The sequence below is a fragment of the Oryctolagus cuniculus genome, chromosome 13 (genome assembly GCF_964237555.1).
Source record: "Oryctolagus cuniculus chromosome 13, mOryCun1.1, whole genome shotgun sequence".
NCBI classification, from domain to species: domain Eukaryota; kingdom Metazoa; phylum Chordata; class Mammalia; order Lagomorpha; family Leporidae; genus Oryctolagus; species Oryctolagus cuniculus.
Window position 1 is genome coordinate 31039600 of NC_091444.1, and position 26629 is coordinate 31066228.

The following is a 26629-nucleotide window of genomic DNA, read 5'->3' on the forward strand; positions in this document are numbered from 1 at the left end:
TTGTTTAAGTTGAGTTATTGATGGGTTGAGACAATTTCTCATGGAATCATAAAGGTTTGGATATAGAATATGAGCTAGTAATTGCTGAAATTTGCTAAACACTGAGTCAAGTGCTATGCATAAACGAGCTCGTTAATTGTCACAGAAAAAATTGTAGTGGAGAGCAATCTGGGGCTCTATGCCTTTGATTCTAGATTATTTTCCCATGGTCTATATTATCCCTATAATATAACAAATCACACAGTGACAGTGGGTTTCAACAGAAGACAAAACAGATTCTAGGACGAGAGGAGATCCTCAAGGCCCCAGAGCTGGTTAGAGACCAGGCAATGACTAGAACTGAGTTCCCAAACCCGTGCTCTTTTTTTCTACCTTTGGTACCTTACATCCTCTCTGGATTATGGCCTTAACACAACAGATTAGAATGTATTCAGCAAAACAAAGCTTTATGTGTTCACAACACTGGAAAAGTACTGTGATTTTGTTTGAGATCATTTGTCAATAACCTATATGAGTTCTGTTCCTTTCAATTGCAGCACTAAATTCAACTAGTAAATTTCAAAATAAATAATTTCATGGTGCAGTCTAAAGTGCTGACCCAAGCACTTTTCAACCCAAATTAAAAATAGTAAGTCTCATCCAAAAAAATAGGAAATACACCTGGTTTATGAGAAATAAAGTTACAGAAGACAACAGTAGTTTGTCTATTTTAACTCTTTTCATAACATATTCAGTCTTTCAGTTGGCAAATATGTACTGAGTGCCTACTATGTGACAGATACTGTGCCCAGCACTCAGAATGCCTCAATGAACAACAACTAAAAAAACCTGCCATTCAATCTTTGCTAGAGAATAAACCCACAGAGAAATCAATTAGTTTCTTTTAAAAACAGTGGGGAAAATGGCAGAAAATAAAAAAACCCACCTTATTTGCAAGCTTCTCTAAATAGCCTTCAAATTCTCCTTATTTCTCAATGTCCAACAACAGTTTGAATTGTGTGATGCTCTGTAGAAGGGGTTCATGAACTAGACAGTCAACATTTATTTAATGTCTTCTGCATTCCAATCACTAAACCAAACATTTTGTCACAGTTCACAAGAGCTTCTATCTTAGCAGACTAATTAAAGGAAGCAAAACAAGAAGTCAGCCAACATACATACCAGCCCTAGGGCCCTAATGCAGAAGAGGCCACCTGGGCAGGTGCAAAAAATCCCCCTCTTCACTTGTCTCCTTGTTGGTCACCTTCTAAAGCCAAGCATGGAACCAGGTAAGACAGAAAGTGTACGGGACTGGCAAGCATGACTCTTCAGCACACTTCCAGACAATTCCTAGGAGACATTAAGGTGCAAAGTTGGAGTCAGATTGGCCAGATTCATATTTATGTCCTACACAGGGGAATCAGAAATGCCGTGTGCAAATGCTGGTGATTTCAAGGTGACATGCCTCTGATTTTTTTAATCTGAAGGTCAATGTCTCCTGTGGGGGTCATCTGGTCTTGTTACACTGGCTGACAAAGAGGAGATTTCTAGAAAATAAACCCCAAAAATCTTTCAGAAAGCTAGGTCTCCATTTCCAAAATACTTATCACATACAATTTCTCCCAGCTTTTAAAAAGAACCCGATTTCACATTTCTTTCTCTTACTTGTGCGCCTTGTGTGAATAGTCACAGCCTGATTACAAAGGCCTTGGTTTGCAAACAAAACACAAGGGCTAGCAAATGTGACAGGACTGGTAGATCTGCCCTTTAAGTCCCTTTTCTTTGGTCCCAGGGACAGATTTGCACTTGTTACAGGATGACGGAGTAAGTCACTCATGGCACTGCCACTTGTGAGTAATGGCACGATGCCTTCCTTCTTGGGGTGTTAAGTATTTTCTCTTTCCCTGTATATATTAATATCTAATTTCCATGTTGGTTATCAGCATGCAGGCAAACATGTTCTGGTATTGCACAGGGAAGATTGAGGACATTTTAGAAACTCTAGAGGAATTCCAGCCTCAATCATGTTCTAACTTATTGATTTATGTGAATCAATATGCATTTTTGCAAACTATCTTTCGGCTTGCTTGCTTGCTTCTTTTTTTAAGTTGGCACTTAGCAGGGGAATTAGGTCATTTTCATTAGAAAGAGCCTCTAATTAACTAGTTCTTTATTTAAAAGAATACAAGTTCTGCTCTTGAGAATGCTATAACATTTTGTCAATAGTTCAGAACAGGGCTAATGATCATCATTAATGAAAGCTCAGCATGAGTCTGAGATCTTCATTTTATTAAACTATGGGATCCCAGACAAAAATAACTTTACAGTAATCATTTTCCACCTTACAAATAAATAAAACAAGCACTAGAGAAAGTGATAGGAAAGTGTGCTAGAAAATAAAATTTATTCCTTGTCAGTTTCAACAGATATGCAATCTTTTTTTTTTTTTTTTTTTTTTTTTGACAGGCAGAGTGGACAGTGAGAGAGAGAGATAGAGAGAAAGGTCTTCCTTTGCCGTTGGTTCACCCTCCAATGGCCACCGCACCGGCGCACTGCGCTGATCCAAAGCCAGGAGCCAGGTGCTTCTCCTGGTCTCCCATGGGGTGCAGGGCCCAAGTACTTGGGCCATCTTCCACTGCACTCCCTGGCCACAGCAGAGAGCTGGCCTGGAAGAGGGGCAACCGGGACAGAATCTGGCACCCTGACCGGGACTAGAACCTGGTGTGCCGGCGCCGCAAAGCGGAAGATTAGCCTAGTGAGCCGTGGCGCCGGCCTCAGATATGCAATCTTGAGCTCAGAATTGAGCCAATGAGAAACTGGGGGAAATATTTTCTACTTCTATGTTTCTTTCTCTCCTTTAAAAAATCCTACCTGCATGCTTTCTATTCTTTATAAATAATCCCATTTATAGTTATCAGAAGACTTGAAATAAAGAAGGAATGCAGTAGCCCTAACCTTACAGTCACCCTAAGAATAGCTATGAGGCCCATTAAGATCTCCTAGAGGGCCCAGGCTTCAGGGGCCAGGGGTGGGCCCTGTAGTTTGAAAACACATTTGGGGCTGGTGCTGTAGCTCAGTGGGTTAATGCCCTGGCCTGAAGTGTCAGCATCCCATATGGGCTCCCGTTAGAAGCGGGCTGCTCCACTTCTGATTCTGCTCTCTGCTGTGGCCTGGGAAAGCAGTAGAAGATGGCCCAAGTCTTTGGGCCCCTGCACCCATGTGGGAGACCCAGAGGAAGCTCCTGGCTCCGGATTGGCGCAGCTCCAGCCGTTACGGCCATTTGGGGAGTGAACCAGTGGATGGAAGACCTCTCTCTCTCTCTCTGCCTCTCCTCTCTCTGTGTAACTCTTTCAAATAAATAATAAATAAATGTTTTAAAAAAACACGTTTTAGGTGATTTTGGTATATCTTCTGATTGAGAACATAGCATTTATTCTCTTGGTTTGCCTGATCTGATCATCTAGCTCTTTTACATCATGAATAGTTCCAACCTCTACTTCCTTATAACAAAACATTTACCAGGAGTGAATCCCTGTAAAGTGACCATGTCTCAGGAACTGGGCTAATCACAACGAGTCCTCACATTAGGCTGTTTGTAGAGCCTGTGTTACTTTATCATTAGCCACATATCCACTAATATTAACGTACTTAACAATAGCACAATCTGCCTTCACAAATGATCTGTCACAGACTCATTTTTCATCATTAATCTTTAATTAAAATTTAAAAAGCTTATTTCACCTCTTAAGAAAACACATTTCCTATTTCTACTTTCAGTTTTAGTTGTGCATCTAAAAATACATCTTCTCATCTGAAGAGCCTAATTGCTTATGTAGTCACAGTTGTCCATCCTCACTTAATCTCCCTTCTCAATCTGTCAAAAATTCCTAATGACACTCAGGTCCTGCAATGCCTCTTTCTGAGGTCTTGACAGGGCTGTGTGATGTGGCGGTAGCTACTGCATTCTGAGGGGCTTCCCAACACTGTGTTTCTATAGGAGTCCTGCCCAAACTCTGCTTGACTCTCCACTATTTTCTAGTCTATATTTAGTCCAAAACATTCCCTGCTGTTAGTTTATAAGATCTCTTCTCTCACGGAGGTAGTATGAACAGGAGATTGGTGAGCTTTTGGAATTTTATTAAGTTGCCTCTTACAATCCCAGATGATTCCACCAAAACAGGGGGGACGTGCACAGTGCTGGTGTTGCATTGTGCCTCTTGCTTTTGTTGCCTGTTCTTTTACTTAATACAGTTCTTCCTGAGCTAATACAATCTCATTCAGTTAAACAAGACCGTGAAAAGCAGTGTTTGTCTATTCATTTTCACACCATAATATTTCTCTGAGAACTACTTTTTCATAATATACATCTTCCTCTAGTCAAAGTTTAGTGTTTTCTTAATAATTTAACATCTTTTGCTCATTCTCCATTCCTCTCCTAACCTGTTTGAAATATCCAAGATGTTATAGCTCATTGTGTTAAAAATTTTTCTCTCTTTGGCTAAGAATAACTTTTGCTTAGGATTAAAATAAATCTCTTACGGAGGTCCTTGTTCTATTCCACAGTGACTATATATCTAAATTACATCTTATGAGTCATGGTAAAAGAAACCCTTATATACTTTATTTCTATGAACACAGGAACACATACACACTCTAAAATCTATGGCAAATATATAACCACTCTGCTCAAATTCTGAAGTGCAACAGAGAACTAAGTTTATAAAACATGACAATTATACCAGGGGACATAAAAACAAAGATGTACTCATGAGTTTCTCTGGTTGCATTTGCTTATCTTTGTTGGCATTAAGGATTGATGCCACCAATCTTCCACTAAGCATGCTCTATTTAAAAAAGATGACTACTTGGCCCTAGTTCCTTTCTTCCTTCCTCCTCTCTGTCGCCCCAAACCCCCAACAAAAAGCTTACCAGTTGGTTAGTCTCTGTGTTATTAGTTCATGGAAATGCTAGTATTATTTAACAATAAAAATAAAAATCGCACTCAAGTGAGCACTGAATTATTCATGCACTCTGATTTTACATAATTTGGCCATCCTTCTTTTTATTGCTATTTCAGTTTCTATCACTAAACAATTCTCCTCTAGGTCCACCTCGGATTCCTGTGAACAAGGAGATAACACTTGCAAACCGTTCCCTCCGAGACGATGTTCTGAGCTGATGTCCAAACATTTGCAGCTAAAGCCTAACCGATGAAAACAGCAAGGAACACCCTCAGTGCCCAGAATGACAAGCAGAGTCTTAACAAGACTTGTTCTTTTTTTTTAAAATCAAATTTCTTTAGAATTTAAAAATCTGTAGGGACATAAAAGGTAGCAAAATTGAACCATCACAGCAACAGACTTTTAAGACTTACATTGTCCCTCTATATTTTCATTATAAGTACACACAGACTCAAGACATCATTTAAAACACAATTAGGGCACTTAATGTGGTTTTAACATTTAAAGTTACTAATGGCCAATGTCAATCTCCCTGTTCAGTAAAAAGCAGTAGGAGGGGAGCAGACGCATCTGAGCAGGGTACAGGAATGGGCCGGCAGTTTGCACTGTCAGCAACATATCAGGCACTGGTGGTGAGCATTTATGGTGGTCAACATTCTAGATACCAGTGTTAGGGCTGAGCTTGCATTGGCTGCTTGTAGAAACGGCCTCTGAACTTCATAGGATTTTATTCTCAGAGTGGGAGAGAAAAATCAGTTTCAATGGCAACATCAAATAGAAATCAAAGAAAACAAGAGAAAGATAGCTACCTAACGAAAAGGAAACAAGTAAAAATGGTTATGAGAATTGTCTTCTCAAGCAAAAGAAGATGCCTTTGACATAGAAAATTTTATTGTTTTGCTCACTTCCAAAATATTATTTTTAGCAAGCTGTTCGTGTAAGTGACTGCAAATGTAAACTAAACCTTTGTGGAGACATTCTTCAAATGTTCGGTGTTAAGTGTGGGAAAGAGAAAAAAACACACAGATGGAAAATACTATAATGAACTGACATGTTCTATTTAAAAACTGTGTGTCAGCCGTAGTTAAGTTGACACTGTCAGCATGGCAACAAATCATAACATTTTGCATGTTTTGCTGCAAGCTTGAAGCAACCACAGCGCGTGGCTTGCCCAGACAGCAGTGGGAGTCTAGGCAGGGCACAGTCCAGGGAAGGAAAGGTCAGCCCCAGGGAAGTGGACAATGCATGCTGTTCTTTGTGTCTATAAAGTAAAACTGCTGTCTTTTTTTTTTTTTTTAAATAGGATCTGAGCAGTCTAGGAGAACTAAAGGATTCCCTCCCTTAAACTGATTAATTATTGTAATTCACTTAGATTCATGCACAGCAAGGGTAAGGTCTTCCACTGGACTTTCCTTTCTTCTGGCTTTATCTCCAAGGGTAAAAACCAAACCAAACACCACAGAAATGTAACAATAAGCAGCATAAATTGGAAACAAACTAAATATAAAGGAACAAGATCTCAGGAGCTGAATTCATACAGAAAAAGAAAGTATACAGAATGACAAATAATTCAACTTCAGAAAGCTGTATTGTACTATATGCTTAGTTCTGGGTTGGAAATATGGGCTTGACACCAAATAAACAATAAAAAATGTTAGCTGTTCTCATGGAGTAAACTATTATATTGAGAAAGTAAACCTAATACAAATACACAAAGTCCTGCACGAAATGGAGAAGAGGCACGGAAGAAGCCACATATAATCCCAACAGGAATTTCAGCTAGTGGTAAAAGAAGGTCTGAACAACCCAAAGTAAATAACAGTAAGTTGGCTCCATTACTGCCAGTGCCATATGTGCTTTGCACCACTATCATCAAATTCCAGTCTGATTACCATTGGAGTCAGCCAGGTAACATTACATTACAGGCAATGTCTGAGCAGAAAGATAACTATATAATAGAGGAAACAAGCAGTAAGTGTGTAACACTTGGCACATTTTGGATACCCCCAAGTGAACTGTTGAATGGATTTTTCACAAATGGCAAACTCATAACATTTTAAAACTTGATAAGGTTTGGGGAATTTTTTTTAATTTATTTTTATTTGAAAGAGTTACAGAGAGAGAGGGACGGATACACACACACACACACAGAGAGAGAGAGAGAGAGAGAGAGAGAGAGAGAATCTTTCATCTGCTGGTTCACTCCCCAAGTGGCTTCAATGGCCTGGGCTGGACTAGGCTCAAGTCAGGAGCCTGGAACTCTATCCCAATCTTTCTTGTGGGTGGCAGGGGCCCAAGTACTTGGACCATCTGCTGCTGTTTTCCTAGGCTATTAGCAGGGAGCTGGATCTGGTGCCCATATGGGGTGCCAGCTTTGCAGGTGGCAGTTTAATTCACTGTGCTACAACACCGGCCCCAGATTTTGGGAATCATTTTCACACAGGAGAAAACTAAAGTTTAGAAACTAAGAGTCCTTTCTAGATGTCTGGGAAAACTGAACTCTTAGATCCAGTATTTCTCACAATCCCAAAATGTCCTTCATTAGTAGAAATGGAAAAAAACAAGCATGACATAGGAGATAGGCCACCAGAGCTGGAAGCAGAGATCCGTACCCTAGGTCTGTGACAGACCCCATACCTGTCCTCCCAGGTGTCTTCCTCCTCATTTCCCTGACCCAAGGAGAGTCCACATTTCCCCACCTAGGGGCTGGGTGGGCCTTGTGACTCAGCTATTGCCAGGGAATTACGAGCAAAAGTGCAACTTCCACTTCACTTATTCAAGAGAAAATATTTCTTTCTTAACTTTGCCCTTTACCTCTTTCCTTGGCTAGAATGACCAATGTCAATGCAGCCTTGAAAGTCATACGATGAAGAGGGAAAAACTGCTATCCTGGTTCTTCTAAGTAACTCTGAGAGGCAGAGTTGCCTGTCAAACTAGAGATTCATTGTAGTCTAGTACATGAATGAAAATCAGCAAATACATTCTTTATTGCACACAATTTGGGAGATATTTGTTATAGAAGCTAATTACTGGCCGGCGCCGCGGCTCAATAGGCTCATCCTCCGCTTTGCGGCACGGGCAGCCCGGGTTCTAGTTCCGGTCGGGGCGCCGGATTCTGTCCCGGTTGCCCCTCTTCCAGGCCAGCTCTCTGCTGTGGCCCGGGAAGGCAGTGGAGGATGGCCCAAGTGCTTGGGCCCTGCACCCCATGGGAGACCAGGAGAAGCACCTGGCACCTGGCTCCTGGCTTTGGATCAGCACTGTGTGCCAGCCACAGCGCACCGGCCGCAGCAGCCACTGGAGGGTGAACCAACGGAAAAATGAAGACTTTTCTCTCTGTCTCTCTCTCTTACTGCCCACGCTGCCTGTCAAAAAAAAAAAAAAAAAAAAAAAAAAAAAAAAAAAGCTAATTATCCCCAACTCATTCAAGTCCTCAATCTAATATTGGCTGGTATGATGTCTTAAACTCACTCACCTCTTTTGAGCCTGTTGCCTGTCTCTAGAATTCAAATGGCCATATTTTATGTTTTAATCTAATGTACTATGGAAATAAATAATTCTATAAAATGCTTCTATATAAACATTAAATATAAATTAATATAAGAATATAAAGGAAAAAGCAATTCCATCTAGCTGGAGTGATCAGACAAGATTAAAGAACTGGAAGTGAATCTTTATAATATTTTGATAGGACTTTAACTTGCAAAGAGGATGGAGAAAAAATTATGGTACAAAATTAAAAATATATAAGATGTATTCCAGCAAATAGCAGAAGAAAATTGGGCTCTTGTAGAGGAATCTGGTAGAGGCAACAGGAAATAAGGTTGGAAACATAAATTTGAGGATCAGATTGTAGGGGTAAGAAAGACTTGAAGAGGGACATAATGAATTAAGATTGATTTAGTCAGCTGTAGTAATTTCATCCTCTTCACCCAGGGTTGGTTTAGAATACTTACCTACTTGGCTTTTAATGGAAAAGCCAAAAGAAAAAGAGACACCTATCCAAAATTTCAACACTTTAGATCAGTTGAACAAAACAGGGAATACTTATCCCCAAGCTTCTTCTGATGTGGGATGATTAAATGCTTAATTTTAAGCCAACATTAAATGGCATTTCTGCTACTTGTAGTTGAAAGCTTTCCTAACATGAAAACTAAGCAGAGTAAAGAATGCACTCTGTATCTCAGAGATCAACCTATCTAGGGAAAGATCTGATCTCTGAAAAGATTAGCTACAAAACCATCACTTCAGTTTCTGACAGGTGTGCATCACTATGAAGCCATGGATCTTCCCACTCTCACAAACACATTCTAAGATATATTTATGAAAGTCATCTTGAATTTTACTTTATGAGACAAATGTTTTTATTACTGAAAATATAAACTTATTTTATGAGCACAGTAATTTTTATTATACCTATCATACCACTTGTAAATACATCATATATATATATAAAAATTAGTAAGTGATTTAGATAATATACCCTTTTTTTGATACAACTAAGAGAAACCTGACAAATCAACTAGATTCTTCTTAGTTTTACAGATGAGGAAATTGAGGCCTAGATACTGTACAGCCTAGCATGTAGCATTCAGCTCTTTCTTTATCTTCAATTTTTTAAAAAAGAAAAGTAAGTTACAATTAGTCCCATTGCTGTCAGCTAGATTTTCTTTTTGTTCTCAGAATAAGAAACATGAGAAAAATTATTTTCAAGCTCTTAGAGGCAGGGTCAAAGTTTCCTCGCATTACCTATAATTAGTGCATCTTACCAAGAGCATTGCATCCAAAATACTACATTTAAGAGAAATATTTAATGATGTAGACCAAACGACCTATCTCAGTGCATACACAATGACAAACAGCATGTTGTCACTATTATTCCTATCTCTGTGACACCCAGGGATAATTGGTTAAAAAATCCCATTTCTTACCTATATTTGCCTTATTTTCACAGATCTAGTCCTGTGTTAAGCAAGGATTTGAAGTCAGTTTGAGGATAAGTACAGAAAGTATTATCAATGTAATTTATTCTTCCTCTACCTCCTCTAGCTATTACTGTCTTTATATTTCCAGGGTTTTTGCCAGGTTAAGCCAGGGAAGGCCAGGGGGAGACAGATTGCTTAGATATTTTTAGTCTTTTACTATTACATTCAAAACAAATATTCAGGAGCAAAAGATGAGCAAAAATCATACCTACTTAAGGCTCTTTTACTTATTTGAAGTAAAGATGGGGTAGGGACATTGGGAAAAATGGTCCATGTTCATGGAATGAATAAGTGCTCTTTAATAGACTTCTTTATTATGACATGATTCAGACAGAGAACCATGCAGTAGAATATGCCATCCCATACCAAATCAGAAATAATTTTGGCTGGCACCGCAGTTCACTAGGCTAATCCTCCGCCTGTGGTGCCCGCACACCGGGTTCTAGTCCCGGTCGGGACGCCGGATTCTGTCCCGGTTGCCCCTCTTCCTGTCCAGCTCTCTGCTGTGGCCCAGGAGTGCAGTGGAGGATGGCCCAGGTCCTTGGTCCCTGCAACCGCATGGGAGACCAGGAGGAAGCACCTGGCTCCTGGCTTCGGATGGCTGTAGCAGCCACTTGGGGGGTGAACCAATGGAAAAAGGAAGACCTTTCTCTCTGTCTCTCTCTCACTGTCTAACTCTGCCTGTCAAAAAAAAAATTAAAAAAAAAATTTTGCAAATGTACCTCAAAATTTTTGTCTTAGATTATTTTATAACAAACCCTGCATTAAATGTAGTAGTGCATGAAGACAAATTGCTTAGCTACAGTTGATTTGGATGCCATACTATGGGAGCTACAGCAGGGACTCATTCAAATACAACCTTTCATGCTGTTTCTATTTCAATTTTTATGAGGCATCGTGATTCCTTAGTGAAAAATAAGTGCTTCTAGACTGCTGCTGATAGGAATATGATCAGTAACCTTAAATCCCTTTCTTTGCAAAATCAGAATCACAGCAAAAGTCAGAATTCAGAATTTCTACCCCAAAAATTCCCTATACAAATATCCCAGGCTGCTATCCCTTTTGGTTGATCTATATTTATCTTTTTTGTCCACAATCCCCCTTCTACATTTTGTTGCCCTTTTCTTCCCATTGCATTAACTAGAATCCAAATATTTCTATCCCTGCTTCTTCACTGTTATCTTAGGAACTGAGCAGGTCAGTATTTACATGGAAGTTGTCGCTCCCCCTCTTCGTGGAGGAACGACACAGGACCCTGCGCTGTTCTTTTGTCTGCTCGGCCCTCCCCGGGTTTGCTGCTGGTTCTTCCCGGGTTGGCTACCGACCCTTCCACCTTCGTGGAAGGGCGGTTCCCCCTGCCACTTTCCCCACTTCCTCGGGGGAGCGGCACACTGCCGGCCGGCTCTCTCGGGGGCTGCTCAGATGTTCCTCCAGGTGTTCCTGGTGCATGTTGTCTCTCTCCTCCTTTATAGTCGTCTTCCACCAATCCCAACTCTGCTACCCACACGCCGAGTACGCTGCTCTCCTCCAATCAGGAGCAGGTCCTGCAGCTTGTCAAGTTGGTGAGAGGCAGCTGTGCAGAAGCTGTTTACTCCTCTCCCAGCGCCATATTGTGGGAGAGCAGATGCATAGAATAAGTCTTAATTCAAGTAACTTAGTCTAGTCCGAGTTGCTCCCCACAGGAAGTCCAGTAGTATTTTGCCAGGTTAGTCCCCACTTCTGGTATTCACATATTTGCATAGGCCCCTCCCATAATGCACAAGGATTGGTCCATGTGACCAATAGAATACAGAATTAATGATTTGTCACTCCTGAGGTTGGGTCATAAAAGACACGGCAGCTTCTGTTTTGGCCTCCCTTCCCGACTCTAAGATCACTTGCTTTGGGGGAAGCCAGCTGCTGTTCGTATGTCAACAGTGACATGGCAGGGTCCAGATACAAAGAATTGCGACCTCCAGCAGACAGTCACATAAGGGAGCCTGTGAGCAGATCTTGCCCTATCATGTCTTCTGATGACTAGTGTCCAGCCGGTATCTTTAAAAAAAAAAAAAAAAAAGATTTATATATGCATTTCAAAGTCAGAAAAAAAGAGGGAGGAGGATAGGGGTGCGCGGGAGATCCACCTTCTATCTGCTGGTTCACTCCCCAGATGGCCGCAGCCCTGGCCGAAGCCAAGAATCAAGAACCAGGAGCTCCATCCAGGTCTCCTACATGGTTGGCAGGGGCCCAAACACTTGGGTCATCTCCCACTGCTCTTTCCAGGCCATTATCATGGAGGTAGATCGGAAGTGGAGCAGCCAGGACATGAACCGGCACCCACCTAGGATGCCAGCACTCCAGGCAGTGGCTTAACATGCTATGCCACAATGTCACCAATGAGCATCTTGAGAGAAACCTCCTGAGAGATCCTGAGACAGGTAAGCCTGGCCTATCTTCCTGACCTGCAGAAACTGGTAAGAACATAGATAATTGCTGTTTTAAACCATTAAGTTTTCAGGTAACTAAAAGGAACCTAGGATTGAAGTGAGATTTTTTTTTTCCTTCTAATTTCCAAGGGACTTGAGGACAAGTTGTTTTTTGTTTTTTGTTTTTTTTTGTTGTTGTTGTTTTTTGTTTTTTTTTTAATTCATCTTTAGGCGTGGGGGAGTTGCCTAAGGACATAGCAGATTCAAGATTCAATAACTGTTTTTTGAATGAATGATCATCTTCCTGTTTTTATCATTAAAGTAAATTCAATGACAATTACACTTCCGGATTTCTGGCTTAACTAAGATTTTTTTTTTTTATTAATAATGTGGCTTAACTTGGAGAATATAGACAAGAAAAAATTTTGAAATGAGATCACCTTTCAGAAGCTCTAATTTTTTTAATGCTCCCACCATTAAGAGTTCAATATAAATTTACAATGAGGTTCAGTGAGCAATTTAGGAAGCCTTGGCCTCATGCCTTACAAGCATTCATGATTACAAACTAAAACTTGGCCTCACCAGCTAAGATATGACAGCATGCTGGGAAAGGCTAAGGGCTGACGTAAGTGTGGAAGAAATAAACTCCTGCAGGTCTTGAGCTTAGGGGACAGCAGGGCTACACTCAATATGACTTAGAGAAAGCATTCCTAAAGGTAAGTTTCTCTTGGTAACTCAGACAGCTTGGGGAGAGTCAAGGATCAAATATGCTCTCCTGTTCCCACAAATAGGAACTATATTCTACAGTACCAAGAATTAGTTTTGAGAGATACTTTGTAGTGCATCCGTCCCTCCAGATCTACCAACTCCCATATTCTAATACATTCCTATTTGGAAAACATAGGTTCCATGAAGAGCTGAAATAACCCTGTGACCATGTAGAGAAATAAAGATGCGTCCATTTGGAAGTCTCCTAGGAGAAGTGCTTGTGTCAGCTGACACTAACAGGGCGACATTTCTTTTCTTCCCACTAACAAGTCTGTCTCAGAGACAGCGGTGTCTGGGAAGCAGGCATTGGAGTCAGGACTCTGGTGTTGGTGAAAAGAGTCTACCAAACAGAAAGAAGAATAGCAAAGGGTTTGCTTGGCATTGCTGACATTTGGCCAAAGGAAAGTTCAAGTTGCACATGTGGAAAGGACAGCCTTTTGCTGGAAAATAATTTCCCTGGACTGCACCGAGCTGTATCTTCAGAGACAATGAACCTGAGAAATCCCTAGCCTTCTTCTTCAGAGAAAGAAAAGACTCGATGGAAAGCTGTCCTCCTTTCCTTCACACTGAACTATCTGACAACTGAATACAGCTCAAGAAGTCAAGGACCAGAATCATGTTGTCATAATTTTTTTTTTTTATTTTCTTTTTTTTTTCTTTTCTTTTGACAGGCAGAGTGGACAGTGAGAGAGAGAGACAGAGAGAAAGGTCTTCCTTTGCCGTTGGTTCACCCTCCAATGGCCGCCGCGGCAGGCGCGCTGCGGCCGGCGCACCGCACCGATCCGATGGCAGGAGCCAGGAGCCAGGTGCTTTTCCTGGTCTCCCATGGGGTGCAGGGCCCAAGCACCTGGGCCATCCTCCACTGCACTCCCTGGCCACAGCAGAGGGCTGGCCTGGAAGAGGGGCAACCGGGACAGAATCCGGCGCCCCGACCGGGACTAGAACCCGGTGTGCCGGCGCCGCTAGGCGGAGGATTAGCCTAGTGAGCCGCGGCGCCGGCCTCATGTTGTCATCATTTTTAAAGCTCACTAAAAGATGAAAAGAGGAAAGGACGAAGTTGGTTGTGCAGTAGTACAATAAGGGCCTTCAGCTCAGTTAATTTCTACCCCCAAAAACAAGCTTGATTTTTGCATTACTTGACAAAGATTGCTTATTTCTTAAAAATGTGAGAACCTTGGGGCTAGTGTTGTGGCATAGTGGGTTAAGCCTCAGCCTGTGATGCTGGCATCACACATGGCACTGGTTCAAGTTCCAGCTGCTCCACTTCTGATCCAGCTCTCTGTTAATGCACCTAGGAAAGCAGCAGAGGAAGGCCCAAGTGCTTGAGCCCCTGCACTCACTTGGGAGGCCCGGATGAAGCTCCTGGCTCCAGGCTTTGGTATGGCCCAGCTACAGCCATTGTGGTCATTTGGGGGTGAACCAGCAGATGGAAGATCTCTCTGTCTCCCCCCACCTCTGTAACTCTGTCTTTCAAATAATAAATAAATCTTAAAAAAAAAAAAAAGATAGGAAGCAATCACCAGAGTCATTCCATTAGAGGACTTAAAAGCCTTAACAATGGGTATGGCACAAAGAAGATGGGCTTTAGGCTTCTAGGAGCTTACAGCTTACCCAGGGACATAAGCTGTTCCATACACAAGAAGAATTCTGGATGCCATCAATGACTTCTCAGTTCAGACTCTAAATAGACTGGCAAGAATTTAAAGGAGAGGGATGAGGAAAATGAGATGATAGAAAGAACCAAGGAGACTGGGAGACATCACAATGAAGTTTTTACATGGCAATCAAACACTTGCAATCTCAACCAACAGGACAAAATTATACTTCCACCAACTTGAACAGCATATATTCTTCGCTTAAACACAAACTAGACAAAGCACGATAGAACTATTCTAGGTGTTTCTCTTACCTCTAATGAGATCTGTGAATGCCTCATTTGTCAGTCATCTGGGATGATAATTTACCTAGTCCCAGAAGCACATAAAAGCACCTTCAATACTTACAGGGTATTGGTTCTGGGACTAATCTTCAGACCAAAATCTACAGATGCTCAAGTTCCTAGCACAAAATGGTATAGTATTTGTGACCCTCCCATATGCTTTCAATCATATCCAGATTACCTGTATTTGTAATACAATGTAAATTCTATGCACATAGTTGTTATACTGTATTATTGTAGGGGTGGGGAAACTTTTTTTCTGGCAAGGGCCATTTGAATACTTATAACATCATTCACAAGCCATACAGAATTATCAATGTAAACATTAGCTTTCTATAGATTTATTGAATGTCAAGTCTCACCTGAAATTGCCTTGGCAGGACCAAGCCAAATGATTTGAAGGGCATTAATATGGCCCATGGACTGGGACGTTCCCCACGCCTGGGTTATACTGGTCAGAAAAAGAGTCTGCACTTGTTCAGTACTGATGCATATTTTTCTGAAATTTTCCAGGTCACAGTGAGGTGAGTCTATGGATGCAGAACCTGCAGATATGGGGGCTCTGCAATGCTCTTGACAGGGGTTTCCCTCAGAAAACCATACATTTATTTGTAAGCAAACTGTCCTAATTTAGCAAGGTGGGGGGAAGAGAAGAAGAGAGGAAGAATTTCTGCACTTTCCAGTGAAATTTCACTCAAACAAAGAAAGGAAACCAAACTGCTAAAAGTGGGTTCGGCATTGGGTCCAGCAGGTTAAACCTCTGCCTGGGATACCCACATCTCCTATCAGAATGCCTGGGATAGAATCTTGCCCCTGCTTCCCATCCAGGTTCCTACTAATGTGCACCTTGGCTGGCAGATAATGGCTCAAGTACCTGAGTGCATGCCAACCACGTGGGAGACCTAGATTGAGTTCCTGGGTCCTGGCTTTGGCCTTTTTTGGCCCTGGCTGTTGTGGCATCTGAGGAGTGACCCAAAGAATCTAAGCATTTTCACTCTCACTCTTCACTCTGCCTTTTAAATAAATAAAGTTTTAAAAAATGTTAACTGTGAGAAAAGTAGATAAAAAACTCAGTTGTAAATGAATAAACACAGCAGGTGAATTTGAATGAATAAAACGATTTTACCTAAAACTTAACACCTCTCAACACAGTTGTCTGGCCAGTCAGGAAGCCATTAACATCTTGTCACCCATGCCCCAAGCACATCAATGATATGAATTCTAAAAACAATGCAGAACAACAAACTGAATGCACCCATAAGTAGCCAGTGACACACAAACTTTCTCAATGGCCAAGTGGGGCATCTCTATATGCTGGATTTGCCATGGCAGTCAGAGCACAGGCTGGAGAGAAAAAGAGGAAACACTTTTTCAAAACACACAGTTGATAGATGTGGGCCCATTAAAACCACGAAAGTATCCCTTTAATAATGGTAAGCCATTATAGAGAGCATTCTGCTTTACCAAGAGAGAAATACCATTTTCTCAAATTGAAATACCAAAGCAGGGGTCTTTAATTACTTTTGGGCCAGAGGCTCCTTTGAGGATCTGATCAGAGTTGTGCACCTTCTTCATAGAAAACTATATGCACTCACAAAATTGAACCTTCATTTCAGAGTCTGCTAACTCACCTCTCTGCCCACAACCAAACCCACCCCAACACGGGCTCTCTCATGGCCCCATGTGTTAAAGGCTTATAGACTCCTAAACTTATAAAGGCTTGTGCTAAACAAAAATGCTTTAAGTCCTTGGAGTAAGCAAGAATTTAATGATAATATATTATCAAATAGAATAAGAATTATATAGCTAATTTCATTTTGCAGAATAACAGATACTGATTTGCACTCTATGCCATCCATTTAATTTCCTATCAGTTATTTTAAAATGTTAATGTATTTAAAATACTTAAATATGATTACATTTAATATTTAAGGTATATAACATGTTTTATACAAGTACAGATGGCAAAAAATGGTTACAACACTCATACAAATTACAGTCATCATCTTACAGTTACTCCTGTGTATGTATGTATATGTGCATGTGTGTAGTAAGAACGTCCAAAATCTATACTTTTAGCCAAAATCTCAAGTATATTATAACTATGGCTCTCCTATTGTTCATGACATCTCTAGACTTGCACATCCTTCATATCTGCTACTTCATATTCTTTGACCTACATCTCCACATTTTCCATATTCCCCTGGCTCCTTATAGCAACTGCTTTATTCTCTACCCACGTATATCTGATTTTTAAAATAAGATCCCACTTAAAAGGGAAATTTTGCAGTAATCTCTATCTGTGTCTGTCTCATTTCACTGAGCCTAATGTTCTCCAGGTTCATCTATGTAGTGGCAGATGGCAAGATCTCCTTTTTAAAGGCTGCATAATAGTTCATGTGTTTCACATACAGCACAGTTTCTTTACCCATTAGTCTGCTGATGGACACCTGGTCATCTCCATATCTCGGATGTTGTAAAGAATACTGCCATGAGTATGAGAATGTAGATATGTTTATGAGCTGATGATGTCTGTCACTTCCTCTCACTATAGACACAGAAGAAGGCTTGTTGGGGCATAAAGTAGTTCTATTTTCAATTTCTTCAAGAAGTTCAATGCTTTTATCTACAACAGCTGCATTTACATGCCCATCAGGAGTGTACAAGGGTTCCCTTTCCTCCACATCCTTGCCAACACCACTTACCTTGTCTTTTTGACCATGGCCATCCTAAGCTGTGGGAGGTCACATCTCAGGGTGGTTTTGATTTGTAATTCCCTGATTGTGGGGAGCAACTGGGAGCAACTCGGACTAGACTAAGTTACTGGAATTAAGACTTATTCTATGCATCTGCTTTCCCACAATATGGTGCTGAGAAGGGAAACAGCTTCTACACAGCTGCCTCCAGTTCAACCAATAAACTGTGGGACCTGCTCCTGATTGGAGGAGAGCAGCGTACTCGGCGTGTGGGTAGCAGAGTTGGGATTGGTGGAAGAGGACTATAAAGGAGGAGAGAGACAACATGCACCAGGAACATCTAAGGGAACATCTAAGGGAACACCTGTGCAGCCCCCGAGAGAGCCGGCCGGCAGTGTGCCGCTCCCCTGCAGAAGTGGGGAATGTGGCAGGGGGAACCGCCCTGCCACGGAGGTGGAAGGGACGGTAGCCAACCCGGGAAGAACCAGCAGCAAACCCGGGGAGGGCCGAGCAGACGAAAGAACAGCGCAGGGTCCTGTGTCGTTCCTCCACGAAGAGGGGGAGCGACACCTGATGATGAATGATGTTTGGCACTTTTCATAAACCTGTTGGCCGGCCATTTTTTATGTCTTTCTTTGGACATAAATGTCTAAGCAAGTCATTTGCCCATTAAAAAAATCTGGTTAGTGTCTCTCTTCTACTTAGTTGTGTAGGACCAACTCTTGAAACTTGGGAGCTGGCTTCTACCTTGGAGGAGATCCTACTTATTTTGTTTTTCCATCTGGTCCCTATTGCATATATTTGCATCATCCCATTACTCAAAAATACTCTGTAGAAAGAAAGCAAAGAAAAAGTTTTTTAAAATGTGAGATCAAAATGGGTCAGTTACTGATAAGTGTTTGGCACAGCAGTTAAGATGCACTTGGGACGCCTGCATCACCTATCAGAGTACCTGATTCAAGTCCCTGCTCCTTTAATTTTGATCCAGCTTCCTACCAATGCATACCCTGGGAGGAAGAGATGATGGCTTAATGGGAAACCTGTAATAAGTTCCGGGCTCCTGGCTTTAACCTAGTCCAGCCCTAGCTGTTAGAGGAATTTGGGGGATAAACCAGTGAATGGAAGATATCTCTTCGTTTCTCTACCTTTCAAATAAAATCAAAATAAATAAAAATTTTAAAAAAGAAAAAAAGGGACCAGTTACGTGCATTGTGGAACCCAATGGAAAGTGGAAATGGGCCGGTGCCGCAGCTCACTAGGCTAATCCTCTGCCTTGCGGTGCCGGCGCACAGCGCATCAGCCACGGCGGCCATTGGGGGGTGAACCAACGGCAAAGGAAGACCTTTCTTTCTGTCTCTCTCTCTCACTGTCCACTCTGCCTGTCAAAAAAAAAAAAAAAGTGGAAATGAGGGCCCCTTGCTACAAATTATTAAGAATTTCAAGATGGTGAGAATAGAACATTAAACCAAGCGTAGGGCCCTTCTGAGCATAGGACCCTGTGTAACTACACAGGTGGCACATTCACAAATCCAGCCATGGATATGTGAGAAGAAACTTCCCAATGTTTATGCCCATCCTTCACAACCATACAGGAATATCCCATGTTTCTCAACATGGCTACCATGAAGCATTTCACATGTGCCAAGCAGCAACCTGAGAACTTTACATTTACTTTGTTTCCCCAGCAGCCCTACCAGGTAGATATTCCTACCCCTGATTACAGATTATGGAACCAAAGTTAAGAGAGGTAAAGAAATGCTAAAGGGAACAGTGATTTCACATACCTTGAAGATATTCTCTCAATGACTTATACCACATGTATGTCTATTACAGTGACCACTCAATAACAACTCAGGCATTCACGTTTTCATTTGTTTGCAATAGATTTGTCTTTATCTAGGCCATCAAAGTCCAGGTTCTATGAAGTCAGTGAGAGGGTCTGTGTTCAGAGGAGTGACCAAGGGGAGGGACAAGGGCCACAGTCCACCATCCTGTTGTTACCCCCTCGCCAAAACTATGGAATCCCACAGCAGTTACCTGGCAGGAACAGGGGGTGACCCTTACAGAACAGAATGGCAGCAACCACGGAATTATCCCTTTTCACTACAGGCACAGTTCTAAGGAGAAATTACATAATGTTCACGAGAAATTATGCATTAAAATAGCACATGCACACTACAAGAGTACTGAATCTGTTAAAAGAAGTTATTAAGTCTTCAGAATGTACAGTAATTTCTGATTTCTTCCTGCAAACCCCAACTAATAGTTTCTTGAAACAAAGGCTCACTGGAGTATTCAAGTTCAGGAGCATACCCCACGCCCACCCCCACCCCACCCCACCCCCCGGCTTTCATCAAACACTGCTGCACAACCACTCCATAGACATCAATGAAATTCACTTTTTCCACACTGGAATGAGAGTAACATCACAAACAGAATCTTAACCCAAATAGCCAAAGTCAAATCATCTAAATATTTACTAAAATTCCCTGCATTTTTTCTAGACTTCTCAAAGCGTATTCGTACAGGTCGTCGCTCTTACATTCTGCGTGGGCGTCCTGGTGGCATATTTAGGGCTTGCTGTCGAGACTCTGTCCTTTGGTCTTCGCTATATTCACACAACCCCTGTAGCTCGGAGCACTCTGTGTGATTAATAGCTCTGCCAGCCATTCCTATTTAAAAACGATTCCTCCTTTATGTCTTTTTTTTTTCCCTACTCGTCCCTGATTTTCCCTGATCCTTATTTTTCCCCTCAGCAGAAATTACCTACTGTCAAGAGTTTTCTCCCCTCTCCAAAGCCTTGCAACTTTATCCTACAACGTTTTGTTTGGGGGGAGCTTTCGTTCAGCAGAGGAGAAGGGCAGAACTTATTGGATTTAAACAAGTGACTGGCCCAAAAGGTTGTCTACAGGCTGTCATTTGCCAGCACCTATCTTCTTTCAGCCACCTTCTCTTTCCCAATTCCCAATTTTAAGGTAGGAAAAAAAAAAAAAAAAGGATTCCAACAGGCAAATAGCATATCGCCTCACACCAAGCATCCGTTGCCTCGTTCTGCTTGTTCCCTGGAAGTATAAGTTGCATTTTTAAAATTATTCTGTCAGCTTCATGACAATTTAATTTATTTATTTATTTATCCAGTTTCTCAACTCTGTGTGGGTAGCGATGTCTCATCAATATCTCATTCAGGTGTAGCAGGGAGAAGCCTAACAGCCCTGGGCCGGCAGCCAAGCTTACCAGTGACTGACGCTCGCTTAACTGAGCAAAGATTTGCTCTGTACAGAGGACGGCTTGACTACACAAGCACCAGCAGTGACAGCGGGGATGCCGGCTAGAATCCTAACAAAGCTACTTCCAACTTGTGCTCAGGCAAGTGGAACTAGCACTTAAACTGCATGTTAAAGGGCTTCAATCTTGTGCTTTTTTTTTTTTCCCATCATTTACCTTCTGAATAAACCTTGGGATTTTAGAGGGAAAACAGCACATTAGCACGCTTAAATCACAAACCCTTGTACCTTTTTAAAAGGCTGTTGAAGATTTATTAACTTGTAGGAGCAATCATTTAATTGCTTACTTTTGCAACACCACACACTATTTTTTTTAAATAACCAAATTAAACCTTCCGCACAAATTTGTGCTTTGAAGTTTCTGCAAAAGGATCATCCCTTTGAGGGAGTGATAAAAAGAAGAATTGAAATGCTCTCCTTTGGTACAAATGTCAGCCCAGCACCCCACCTCCTCCCCGCTCCCCTTCATACAGAGAAGCACATCATTCTCGTTTAAATGTTGCTAATTCATTTTCCAAGCCAGGTCCAAATCTCACTGTCCTATTTCACTCTACAATTTCCAAATGAAAGCCCATAAGCATTTACAAATGGAGGAACACGGTACTTACAATTTTGGGATGTGTAATGCGGCTGTGTATCTTATGAAAACACTGTTATGTTTATTTTTGCTGTACTTCCTGTTCAAAGACAACACCACTCTTGGTCTAGCTGAAGAAACTAGTGAGAAACAGAAAATCTTTTCCATACCACGAACATGTGCAAACTATTCTTTGAATCGAGCTGCTGTAGCAGTTAGCAGAGTCTGTTCTTTGAGACTTGGTCTCTTAGAGCAAATTCAGCCCGAAGCCAACAAAGAGGATTTGCTATCTAACCTCACTGAATTTGGTGACACGCAACGGCAGAATCAGATATGTAGACTGATTTCCCACTTCACAGATGAAAACAGTGTAGGCATGAAATGGTCCACACACACAGGTCCCCCGATTGGCATGTTTGTTGAGTGAGTTAGCAGTGCTCCGAAGCTGTGTGTAACCAGACAACGTCAGGGTGCTGGAGGGAGTGCATGTGGGTTTTTTAAAGTGCTGGATGCCTCTTACTTGGACAGCAGATCTGTTCCATTGCATCAGACACCCGGTAACACGATCCCATCAACCTATGTGAGCATCAGAAGTCCAGGCGGGTCACAAGTGAAATTCTTTTCGCTGCTGGTTGAGATTGCTATGTGCTTTGGCATAAAGATCACACTGTCCAATTTGGCCAAATTGGTGGTCTTGAGAATCAACAGAGGGACTGTCTGTCAGACTGAGGGAGTGGCATTTGTAGGGCTCCAGCCTTAGGGCCCCGCCATGGCAGTTTGCAGAATCCCTGTAGATGAAAGCACTCTTCTAACTGGGAATCTTTTCTTTGTTCCTCTAAGTATTTGATTTTGTTTTGGCTTTGTTTGTTTGTTGTTTTTAAAGGTGTTTATTCCCAGAATACCACAAGGGGACATAAGAGGGCCTCCTTGCAGGGACCTAAGAACCTCTGGGTTTTGAAGGAGACAGGATGCCTGCAAGGGTGCTGTAACTCCCTGGGAACCCAAACCTGGTTAGCTGGGAGAGCGCGCTCATCTTCGGAGCCACTCTTTCTTTCCTCCGTGGGACATGGAACCTGGATGGTATAATTGAAAGCCAGTGTATTAAGCATAACACATCAGACTACTGTTAACACCCCGCCTCCCGCAAGGCTGCCTCCTAACAGCTCTGTTTTCTGCCTACAGTATGTGCAAGCAAGTGGAACCATCACACGCACTGCATGCTAAAGGCCGCAGCCTTTGTCTTCTCCAAGTTCTGTCTATTTCAGAGGCTAACATGCAGCAATTAGTCTAATTAATGTGAAACAATGAGCTGTGTTACCACTTATCAAATTGATTGTTCCCCTATCAAAACAAAACAGGCTGGCTTTTTGATGTAATTTCAAGAGATGATTTGAAATGTCATGTTGCTGCAAGCCAATTACCTTATGACTAGAGTCACGGTCAACAGAATACATAATTAGCGTGAGTTTGGGAAGGCTGCTTACTGCTAGTATGTTAATTAACTGTCTTTTGTCATAAAACAAAAAGGTTGTAGGGAAGGTTTTGAAATCGGTCTTTTTTATTTACATTTCTTTGTGCTTATCAATGTGAGGCATGACAGTGCAAAAGAATAGAAAATTTTAATTCCGCTACTTCAAATTAATACTCAGCTGCAAGGTCAGGCAGAATGTGCAGGCTGCAATACCATTCACCTCGCTCTAGTCCTGCCCCAGTGTATTATATTACTTGTGGAGTTAAATTAAGTATCGGGTAAAACTCGAATGTAAGAAATACTGAACGCGACGAAACAAATCCCCTAATAGACTGCTTCGGGCCTCGCTTGCTTTTGTGCATCTCGCGAAGGGCTGGACAGCGCTCGGCTGCCCTGGGAATTACATTCAGGTGTCGTCTTTCTATTTCAATCTTGAAATTTGGAGAGAATAAACCCATCATCAAATGATGTGATTGCCTTTACCTCACTATAGTAGAGAGGGAATGCATAATGGGTACCAGTGGGCTTGTAAAGGAATCCTATCTGTGAGGCCTGGGCTCTGTAACTCATCTGCAGCTTCCTCCTGTACGCGATAGCCTAGCAATCCCACGTTCTTGATTAAGGAACCTATTCTGTATTTTTTGAGCTTTAATGTATTCTAGGGGTAGCTGTAATCAGTAACTGACAATTAACAATCAAGTTCATGGCATCCTTGAGCCTGGGTTTGCCATGCATATTGGTAAACCAGTTTTTGGCTTACAGAACAAGTTGGGAGCTCCCCCAAATTCTAACACTACTGCTCCATTATTTAATGACCTCGTTTCACTCACAATGGCGGTAGGGGTAGGGTCTCTGCGGCATCCCACGATTTTCTATGAGAGATGTATTGCCATTTTGTGAGTGCTAAAATCTCTTCAGTGCTTTCTTGGGATACAGTCCAGGTCTTGCAGCTGGTTCAGAGTGGTTTTCAGTTATAGAAAAAACACAACACCTTGCTGTTAGGAGGATATCAAGTTGAGCTTCTAAACTAGACTCTGTCCTACTTTTTTGTTTTTCAAGGTCATCAAAAATAATTAAATGTTGGATAGAAAATACTAAATGGATGGGGTACAATGCTTTACATTTGGAGCAGGGTAGGGGCAGTCTCACTTTGGTGACATGGTGAGGAACTCTGGGAAACAGATGTTTGACAGGAAGGAAGCAGGTCTCAGCTAGGCCAGGTGGGAGAAGGCAGAGACTTTCTACTTTGCTCTTCATCCCTCTTTGCAGTGTCTCTTTCTTCCGCCAATATAAAAATGCCTCATGCATTGTGACTACAGTTTTCAGAAGGGTGGGTGGGAGTGAGAGACGGGGTTTGAGGATGGCTACCTAGAAAACCTGGCTCATTAAGCAGTAAGAGTAGTGACTACAGCTGAGTCTGACCCTGTGCATTCCAGCCAAATCTCAAAGCCCAATATATTCAGGGGTGGAGGAACATTTGCTAATCTCACAGGTAGTTATGGAGAACTGCAGCGCTGGGTGTATTTCTATTGTGGAATCAAGATGTTCTAGAGTCCTGAAGTTGAAGGAAATCTTGGAAATATACTGGGGCAAGTGTTTGGCATTGCAGTTAAGATGCCACACCCAGTGCCTGGGTTCAAGTCTCAGCTCTGTTCCCCATTCCAGCTTCTGCTAATGCACACTCTAGGAGACAGCAGATAATGGCTAAAGCAATTGGGGCCGTGTGGCCCACATGGGAGACCTGGATAGAGTTCCCGGCCCCCAGCTATGGCATGACCCAGCCCTGGCTGTTGTAGGCATTTGGGCAGTGAACCAACAGATGGGAGAACTCTCCTCCTGCCTTTTCTCTCTCTCTGCCCTACAAATAAATCAAATAAATAAAAACTTGTTCTTTAAAAAGAAAATATCCTTTTACCCAACTTCCCTTCCAAGGTGGGATTCTTTCTACACTGATCACAACAGATTAAAATGAGACCTTTTTCAGGAAGGAGTCTTTTTGTTGAGATTTAGAGAAACATACAAGCATGTTCCAAAAGGTTTTATAGCCATGCTGATAAAATTTGCTATTCCTGATACTTGAGTGCCCTTCCTACTCTGAAGCTGAAGCATGGTTCATAGATAATGGGAGGTGCCCTGACATCCGAGCCTTGGTTACTTAGGAGATTGAGACAAAACCCATGCAAAATGGATTGCCCGGAACCAGAGGCTGGGATGAGTCTTGATCAGAAATCATCAAGGAGTCTAAAATGTAAAAGCAGGAGATTAAAACATCAAGTTTAGTTACAATCATGTGCAAAAGTTTACTTGAACACTTTGTCCCATCTTGGATCCAACCTAACCACCCGCTTTGTTCATAAAATCCAGATGTAGAACATCATATCATATAATTCTGTCACATGACTTTCCTCCTGTTTTTTTCTCCTCAAGTGGGAAGGAAAGAAGAAAAGAATTCAGAAAGGGAGGAAGGAGAGGGGGCAGAGAAAGAAACTGTTAAGTGACTACTATGTTCTGGTGTGCTTACTTTCATGATTTCTGGTCTAATATTTATACACTAAGTGCTATTGCAAATTTCCAAATTATCTTAGTCAATTTTCACAGCAATCCTGCAAGGTGGATACTGTTTTTCCAACTAGATCTTTTTCCTAATGTTAATAATAAATCAAGAAGAGTTATAAAGGATAATTAATGAAGCCTAGGTTTTAGAACTATGACTATACAATTCTCTTCCCAGCTACACAATGCTGTTTGCATTTGTGTTATCTTTTTACTATAACGTAATACCTCAACTGAACAGGATTTGATTGCTTTGTTATAGTAAAGGGCAAAATACAAAAAGACATCCAGTCAAGTACAACAAAATGAACTGGGTACAGTAACTAATTCACAGGATATAGTGTGTTGAGTTACAGTTCTATCATTTGAAAGGTTGCACATGATGGAGTTAAGGAGGCTGGGAGATGGCAATCTTTTGGTGCTGAATCCAAAATGATTTATGGAAATTTCAGGAAATAGGGTATTTTGTACAAATTTCAGGGTGGAAGTTTGGCACAGAGGTGAAGACACCGCTTAGGACACATCCCATATCAGAGGGTCTGGCTTCCTGCTCTGGTTCTACTCCCTAGTCCAGCTTCCTGATAATGCACACGTTGCAAGGCAGCAGGTGATGGCTCATGTGCTAGGGTCCCTGTCACCCATGAGGGAGACCTGGATTTATTTCCAGTTCCCTGCCTTCGGCCTGGTCCAGCCCCAGCTGCTGCAGGCATTTGGGAAGTGAATCAGCAGTTGCGAGACCCCCTCTTTCAAATAAATAAAACAAACAATGAAGAGCTAAAGTTTAGTTTCTCAGAAATGCTTTCCTTGGCTTTAGCCAAACCTGAAGCCTCCTGCAGAAAGCAAATCCCGTACAGAAAGCATTGTCTTCGTCTGCTCATCTAAATGGTATAGAGCGCTTGAGACTGGCGCCCCCACTGGCAGTAGAATAGCAAGAGGTCTGTCTCTGGGCAGCAGCAGCCCCGAGGAGGAGATGGAGAAGGCAGTCTCCACATTCATAGCATTGAAATGTCAGTC

General features: G+C 41.9%; 1 protein-coding gene across 7 annotated transcripts in view; it reads right to left on the minus strand.

Annotated features, from left to right (window-relative positions):
• The window catches only part of ESRRG (estrogen related receptor gamma), a 656681-nt gene that overhangs the window by 305174 nt on the left and 324878 nt on the right, over positions 1–26629 (minus strand). For 2 of the 7 annotated variants that reach the window (XM_070055323.1, XM_070055322.1), the window contains exon 3: positions 1162–1329. The exons of the other annotated variants lie outside the window; for them this stretch is intronic. The gene's annotated coding sequence lies outside the window, so the exon portion shown is untranslated. The remainder of the gene's footprint in view (positions 1–1161; positions 1330–26629) is intronic. 7 annotated transcript variants of the gene reach the window in all.